The sequence below is a fragment of the Crocodylus porosus genome, unplaced genomic scaffold (genome assembly GCF_001723895.1).
Source record: "Crocodylus porosus isolate Cpor-Errol unplaced genomic scaffold, CroPor_comp1, whole genome shotgun sequence".
NCBI classification, from domain to species: Eukaryota; Metazoa; Chordata; order Crocodylia; family Crocodylidae; genus Crocodylus; species Crocodylus porosus.
Genome location: NW_017728918.1, coordinates 33,272,892 through 33,280,169, shown reverse-complemented (window position 1 = coordinate 33,280,169; position 7,278 = coordinate 33,272,892). Strand labels below are relative to the sequence as shown.

At 42.3% G+C, this 7,278-nt stretch overlaps 1 long non-coding RNA gene across 1 annotated transcript; it reads left to right on the top strand.

Annotated features, from left to right (window-relative positions):
* The first annotated feature begins 2,330 nt into the window (after window positions 1-2,330).
* Window positions 2,331-4,604, top strand: LOC109311689. Its single transcript, XR_002101579.1, has 3 exons — window positions 2,331-2,479; window positions 2,871-2,873; window positions 4,592-4,604. It is a non-coding gene; the product is annotated as an uncharacterized LOC109311689 (long non-coding RNA).
* Window positions 4,605-7,278: the final 2,674 nt, after the last annotated feature.

Sequence of the window (7,278 nt, the reverse complement as noted above, 5' to 3'; positions counted from 1 at the left end):
AAAGCTTGTTACCTGTTCTTTACTACAATGTAGAAATCCTTGATCATTTTCCAATGGTTATGAAAGGTATTCCAGGTGGAAAAATTATGCAAATAAAGCATTTGCTTTAGTTACACTTCCCTTTGTTCCTCAAGGGAAGGAAGCAGAGAGTGTCTTCCTTTTGTATTTCCCTGTACTGCTGGAGTTTGGCAGACCAGATTATGCAGCTAAAACAGCTCTTCAGCTTCGGACCCTGTTCATCAACAGAAAGGAGCAGAAGTGCTTTTTTCCCTTAGAAGCTTTAGCCCACCCAAGGCTAATATCATAAAACTATTGTGTGCATGCATGCATGGCTCCATGTCAAAGAGAGAACTACATTGATGCCTTTTGTGAAATTACTTCCTGTAATGGCAAGAGAAGGGACTGCTCTCATCTGAAGATACTATGTCTCTGCCCCTGGGTAGTTTTGCATTTATAAACAATTCTTTAAACTTTTACATTTTTTAGGCAAATAAATATTTTGATGAGATCTTAAAAACAAAGAAGGGGTCAGTTCTGAAGCCTTTAGCTTGTCTAGAGGTGTCTGCATTTCAAATGTATTGTAGGTATATAGCTTGTTCTAGGACATCTTAGGAGAAAAAGCCTAGATAATGAAAGGTATTCTTTTAATATGTGCTTATAATTACTCTCAAAACTTGCTATCAGGTGTATTATTTAGTAAATTGTAGCATTTAGACCTAAGCTAAAGTTATTGAGGCTGCATGCAGATGACTGCATTCATGTGGCATGTGGTGCCGCAAACACGTCTGCGGCACCATATACTGCACCTTCAGCTGTCCTCTAAGCTGTAAGGATTTGGTGGGGAGGCCTGTGCAAAGTCAAGGCAAACCCCACCTTTGCTGTCAGGAGGCACAGAAAGAGTCAAGGAAGTGTTGGGCCCATTGCCCAGGTCACTATCCATGGACTGTGATCCAACAGTCTAGACAGGATGAGGCACCCACCCCGCCGGGCTGGTAGGTAATGCTTGGCAACACATAAGCAGCCATGGCGTGCCATGGCAATCCTACTGTTACTTTAAATTACCAATTAATCAAACCAAGAGCAAGTCCTTAAAAGGGGGATGAGGCAAAATGCCACATTCATTAATTACATAGAGCAGACAGAAGCCTGAGCACACCATTCATATATACACACACATATCACCATACACATCATCATGCATAAACATACATACACGCAAAACAACCATTCCATTCAGATGTCATAGTTACTGTTAGACCCTGACTCCATGAAGTGTCCAACTACTAGGGAGATGATTGTCCAATTGCTCATGGGTCCTGTTACTTATTAGCCAGAGCAAGCAGGGAGCAAACGCTACTTGCACACATTGCCCGCAACAGCTTTATTTAGAATGGAGACAGCTTCGGGTGAGCTCCCTCACAGACAGCCAGTCTATGAACATGGGGAGCAGCCACAAACAATAGTTATTTCCACATTTATAAACTTTGATTCAAGCTTGTTAACATTTATTCCCCCTCCGTCCCTCCTTCTGTTCCACCCATTTCTCCTCCAATCTCAAGCTCCTCCTCCGTTTACTGTTTATTTCATTAGCATGGAATTGCCTATGCATTTCATTTATTTACACGCCTCTCTGCTAAGAATGCATGCATAAGGCAATGAACTCAGGTACTCTCAGTCAATCACTGATTCTTTCTAGTTCTTTGCTGACTTCAGCACCATCTCCAAGGTTTTGCTTCTGCTTTATCTTCTGTTGATAGCTGGTGGGCTGCATCTTGTTCTTCTTACACAATAGGCTCTAACACTATGACCTTGTTAAAAAACTGCTTGCCTAAGGATATTTTTAATACATCATTGTGTCTTGTGACCAGCAGCCACGTTGAGACACAGGAAAAAGCCTATGTATTCAGCTGCAAATCCAGTGCTCCCCAAAATCCAAATTATTTTCACCATAACAGTTACCAGCAGCAGTTGCTCAATATTGGCACTGGGTGGCCAGCCCGGACCTATTGAGGAGGTGATGAAGAAAGAAGCTGGAGAAGAGTGAACAGATGCACCTATGCTCCAAAGAAAGCAGCAGTCAAGATGGCTCACCCAACTTGGCATCTTTCAGATCCTTTTTTCATAGGGATTGGCAGTCTTTGTTCAGCACTTTGGGATTTTTCCATGCTCAGTTTTTACGGAAATGACAGGAGCATGACCCTTGAGCTAAGGGAGGGGCCATGACCCAGGAACATATAGCCCCACCAGGCGGCATGCCAGTTGGCTTGATTAGTGTATCAGTGTGTGTCTCACACAGAAAGGCAACATCTAGCTGGCTCTGGCACAGGAAATCAAAGAAAGCCATCTGCATCACATGGCAGGCCGTTGGCATTGAGAGAGCCAAAGGCCATAACAGACATGCAGGAGGGGTGTAGAAAGGAGGATAGGCAAAGCCAAAAGAGCAGACAGGAACACTAGAGAGGAGTAAGCATGCAGGAGAGTGGGGGAAAATGGGCCTATAGCGCACCAGCCTGTGCATCACACAACAAACAAGTTTAAGTGATACTTTTTTTCTGCCACCTCAGCACAGAACTTAAACCAGTTAACATTCTCTTGAGGTCCCTTATTAACTGTATCAGTTGGACCCACATGAATTTAGTAGTATGCAGCAATTATCCATCTTCTCTCATCCACTGAGTTAAAACATTCTAAACTAATATCATTTACACTTGTCTGTGATGTACCCAGAAAAGCAGCAGAAGGGAGGTTGTCATCTCTACTTCCAAGTGTACCTGTCTCCAACTTGTTGAAATGTATGTAACACCAGCTTGCACTCCCTTACAATTATTTACCCAGTAGTAAGTTGGTATAAAGAAGCATGACTCAGTAAGAGAGTTTGTGGTAAAGTCTAAATTAGCTAAAACAAATTTTATTTCCACATTTCCTTTGGCTTCGTCCCTTATCTTTGGAGAGTAAATATAGTATTAGTGGTCATGTTGAAAATTTGGGAAATATTTTTATCCCTTTAACATTGAACCCACAAATATAAAGCAACTCCAATAAAGCAAATGGAAAGACATTTAAACAATATGTGCTTATAGTAATGGAACTGTGATGGGTACTTTTGGTCTTCTAATCTTGAGTCTCACATTGTGTATAGAGAAGGCTTTATTATTCCCTATCCCCACCCTTTCTTGCAGTAGAACTGACTTCCATCATACTACCTTTCTACCAGGACATTTACCAGATATGAAGCGTGACAAGAATAGGTTCTAACAGCTGAATATGAACATCCCTGATCCATAAACAGGCCATTAAAAAAATACATTTTTTCAGAATTTTGATATTGATGTCACCACTGTCCAAAACATTCAGATTCCTGTTACTGCTGTCTTTCATAACCATTTTGTCCTCTCTCCCTCAGCATCAAGCTAAGTGCAGGTATCACTGACATGTATGAAACCAGAAAGCAAATGGCAGATGCATAGCTTTAAATTCATCTGTGATCCTGTCTTGTTCACAGGGCCCTCAAGTATAATCCAGCTATGAAATGATTCCCACAGAAATCCAGTGCATCAGTTCACAAAGGACTTTGTATTTATTTGCCTATTTGTATTTGCTGTAGTTACAAAAGCAAAAGCATATCATGGATTGCATTAACCGTCCCCCCCCCCCCCCCCACCACCACCCCAAACTATGTGAAATGAGATCATCCCTCAAACCATGAGAATACATGTGAGAAAGTTTATGCAAACCAGGTTCCAAACAGTCTCCCAGGGTTAATGTAAACCACTAGTTTAGAGGCGGGGGAAACATACACCCATATATTCAAAAATTATATTCTGCCATATATTATGTTCCATAAGGGATGGTCAGATCTCTCTTCATTACTATGTAACAGAAATAACAATATGGTAATCTATTTATATTTTGCAGATGACTAACATTACCCAGGAATTAAGTCATTCTTAACTACGGTATTCTGATTAATTCTGCATGGGATTATTAAATTTATGGTCAAGACTGACTGCAAGAGAATTGTAAATAAATGGACTCCAGTGTTTGCTCCCAGAAGATACTGAATTACAGTTACTAAGAATATTTCTTTAGGAATAACCTAGTATGGTGCATTTTGAAAAACAATGTTCCTATTTAACTTAATAAGATAAAGATAAAACTGTAAATTATCAAAGTGAAAGAAAGGTTAGAAGACAAGGGTTATCATCCCCCATTAATATAGATAGCAACTATATATTAACTTCTAAAAGTGTGTTATTAGTACACTCAAAGATCCTAGCCTAATAATCTTATGCCTAGGAGACTAAACAAGACCAAAATTGTGCTACTGATCAGTACCCAGTGATTAACACTTGTTACAGCATCACTTTGTATTTTCTGGACCTTGCCAGCTTTAGGTTGAGTCCCAGTAAGCAGCATTGGAAACCGCTTATCCCTTCACCTCTGTGAATGCTAAAGTAGTTCACTCTCCTTTAAGAAAAAATGGTTTAAAGTTTAATTACATTTGGTGTGATGGCCTGGACTATGCAAACAAGTGAGTGTCAGGATAGCCAACCATCCATTAAAAAAAAACTGGCTAAACATGCCTGTCCAGAAAAAAATGGGCTGTATGTTTTAAAAAAACCCTAAGCAAACAGGAGCTTGATTGAAGAAGCTGAAGGCAAGCACTGACAGAGAAAGCAGAGCAGCACCACCTGGTATCTGAATAGTGTAGAACCCTTAAAGACTCATTCTTTCAGGGTTTTGTAGCCCTGCTGACCATCTGCAAACTTTGTACTGACAACCAAACTCGTACTTACTATGGTTGATGTTAAACTGCTAAATATGAACCTTGTCCAGGGCAATCAATGGAGTACAGAATTTAAGAACCCCCACATATTTTAATTTAGTTGTGAAGAATTTCAGCAACAACTGGCATGGCAAAAGTAGTTTTGCAATAAGGAAGTAAAATTAGCTCTGCTCAGGAAAACATTAAAACACATCTCTTACACCACCCACTGCTTTTCACCCAGGAAAAAGATATCCCACAAAGGCTGTATGCATATGGCCTCTAAAGTATGCACAGGATTGTGTGCTCCTTAGCCCTCTATGGCACCTGATCTACTTTAGCTAATTTGGTGCAAGTGGGCAGGGCTTACCTTTTGCCAATCTCCTGGGTTTGTTTCAAGGGCCATATAGAGAAAGCCAAAGATTGCTGTCATCCACATTGCTTTGGTGTCACCCATTCCTTTCTGGTCCTGTACAGCAATGATAGGTTAGTATAGTATAGCACTTTTTCTTCAGAAGTCTGATATGGCACTTTATCAGTCAGTTGGTGTTTTTTTGCTGCTGCCTTCACAAAAGAAAGATAAAGCACAGAAACCTTTGCCGAATCTTTGTGAGCACTGACAGAGATCAATGTTTTGAACTGGATGAAACATATGAGCTAAGGTAGAATGCAGGAAATGTATAAGATCCTGCAGCTGAGAAAGGAGAAGGAAAATTAAAAATAGTTTGTTTAATCAATGTATAAATGTATACGATTCCTCATTTAGGAGGTAAAGACTAAAACAGGAAAGATACATTTTGAACCATTCATACAGGCTCTGCTTATGCTTCTCAGATTTTCAATGAAAAATCATAATATTGAGAAGGGTACCTGGGCCCAGGGTTGCAAATTTATCAGTAGTTTTATCAAACTACTAAAGGCATGACTAGATATTTAGTCAGAGCCCCAGTGGGTGAGAATCACTGTAACTTCACTGAATGGTTTCCACAAATTTGGATGTGACCTATGTTATCTTCTCAAGAGGACCATGGTTGCCTGCACTGGATTTCTTCTATTTATAGCAGGTTCCAGTAGCCAGAGCAAATTCTGGCAACATTCAAAATTATTTATTTGCAAGACATTTGAGGTGTGTCCACACATGCAGGCATGCGCATTTGCAGCAGCTCACATAGAAATGGTGCATATTTGAGCTGGGGCTTTTTGTCTCAGTGCACATGCCCAGACATGCACTTTGGTGTGCTGCAAGTTGTGCCACCTGGGGCAAAATAAACCTACCCAGCTCCTCCCAGATCTTTAGCCAGAGGGAGCTAGAGCCTGGGGCCATCCCTGTGCACTTGCCAGGCACCTGCAGCTGTCACCCAGGGCCCAGCACCACTCAGCCCAAGTGGCCCCAGCTGCCTGACAGCTCACAAAGCTGTGTGGCACCCTGCTGACCCCGGCAGCACCTGCACAATGGGGCAGTGGCAGTGCAGGTATCAGGCAGCTGGGGCCAGTTTCCACTGCCCCACACTGTTCAGGGGAGATCTTCCATGAGCAGCTGCTACTGCCTGTGAATGTGGGCTGTTTTCTTTTTAATTGCTGGGATGCTAGGGCCAGGCAGGGCAGTGATGGGGGAGCTCATGGGAGCAGGTGGGGGCTGGGTGGGACAGTGATCGGCGGGGCTCAGGGATTGGGCGGAGTCTGGGGTCAGCAGACATCCCTCCATGGTCCCCTTCCCCCTCCTTCAGCCCCTCCCACCCCCTACTTAGGGGCATGGAGCCTGGGTCCAGCTCACTGTGGTTGGCATGCTGCCTGCCCTGCACAGGCAGGCAGTGTGCTTCCACACCAGGATGCGGGCCAGCCATAGAGATGCCTTGGCTGGCTACTAGAGCATTTCTGTCAGGGACTGAGCCTCCAGTTGCCTCAGGACCATGCCCTGCCCTGCTTTTTGGGGGGGTATTTTTTTACCCCTGGATAATCCAGGAGTCTAACTTTACCCCTGTGGTGCAAATTTGCATCACAGGGAATTTTTTTTGTTCCTGCATGTGCTTCTTGCAGCATCTCAAAAAGGCTTTGAGATGCTGCAAGAGGCACATGCACGCTCATCTGGATGCGCCCTTGGAGTGAAAACATTTTGGCAGCAAATATTTAAGATCAGATCTGCAAGGTATTATCCACAGTAATCTTCGGTTGTTGTTACAATGCAGTGAAGGCAATATAAGTGAAAGTTGTTGAGACAATTTTCTTGCATGCAATATGTGGTTCAGGATTTACTGCCATACAAAAGGGTTTTGATGACACAAGCACTTTGGTCTTAACCATTAGTGTGTTGTTGTTTCACACTCATTTGCTGAGCATGCCCATGATACCTGATGCTTCACCAATAAAATTATTCAGTTCAGCCTCAAGTGACACGCTGTTGGTAACAATGGAACAAAGGTATGTACATTTACTTACAACAGCCAATATAGTTTTAGCTATTGTAATCATAGTGGTGAATCAATGTTTGGGCTCATAACATTCGTCTTCTTGAT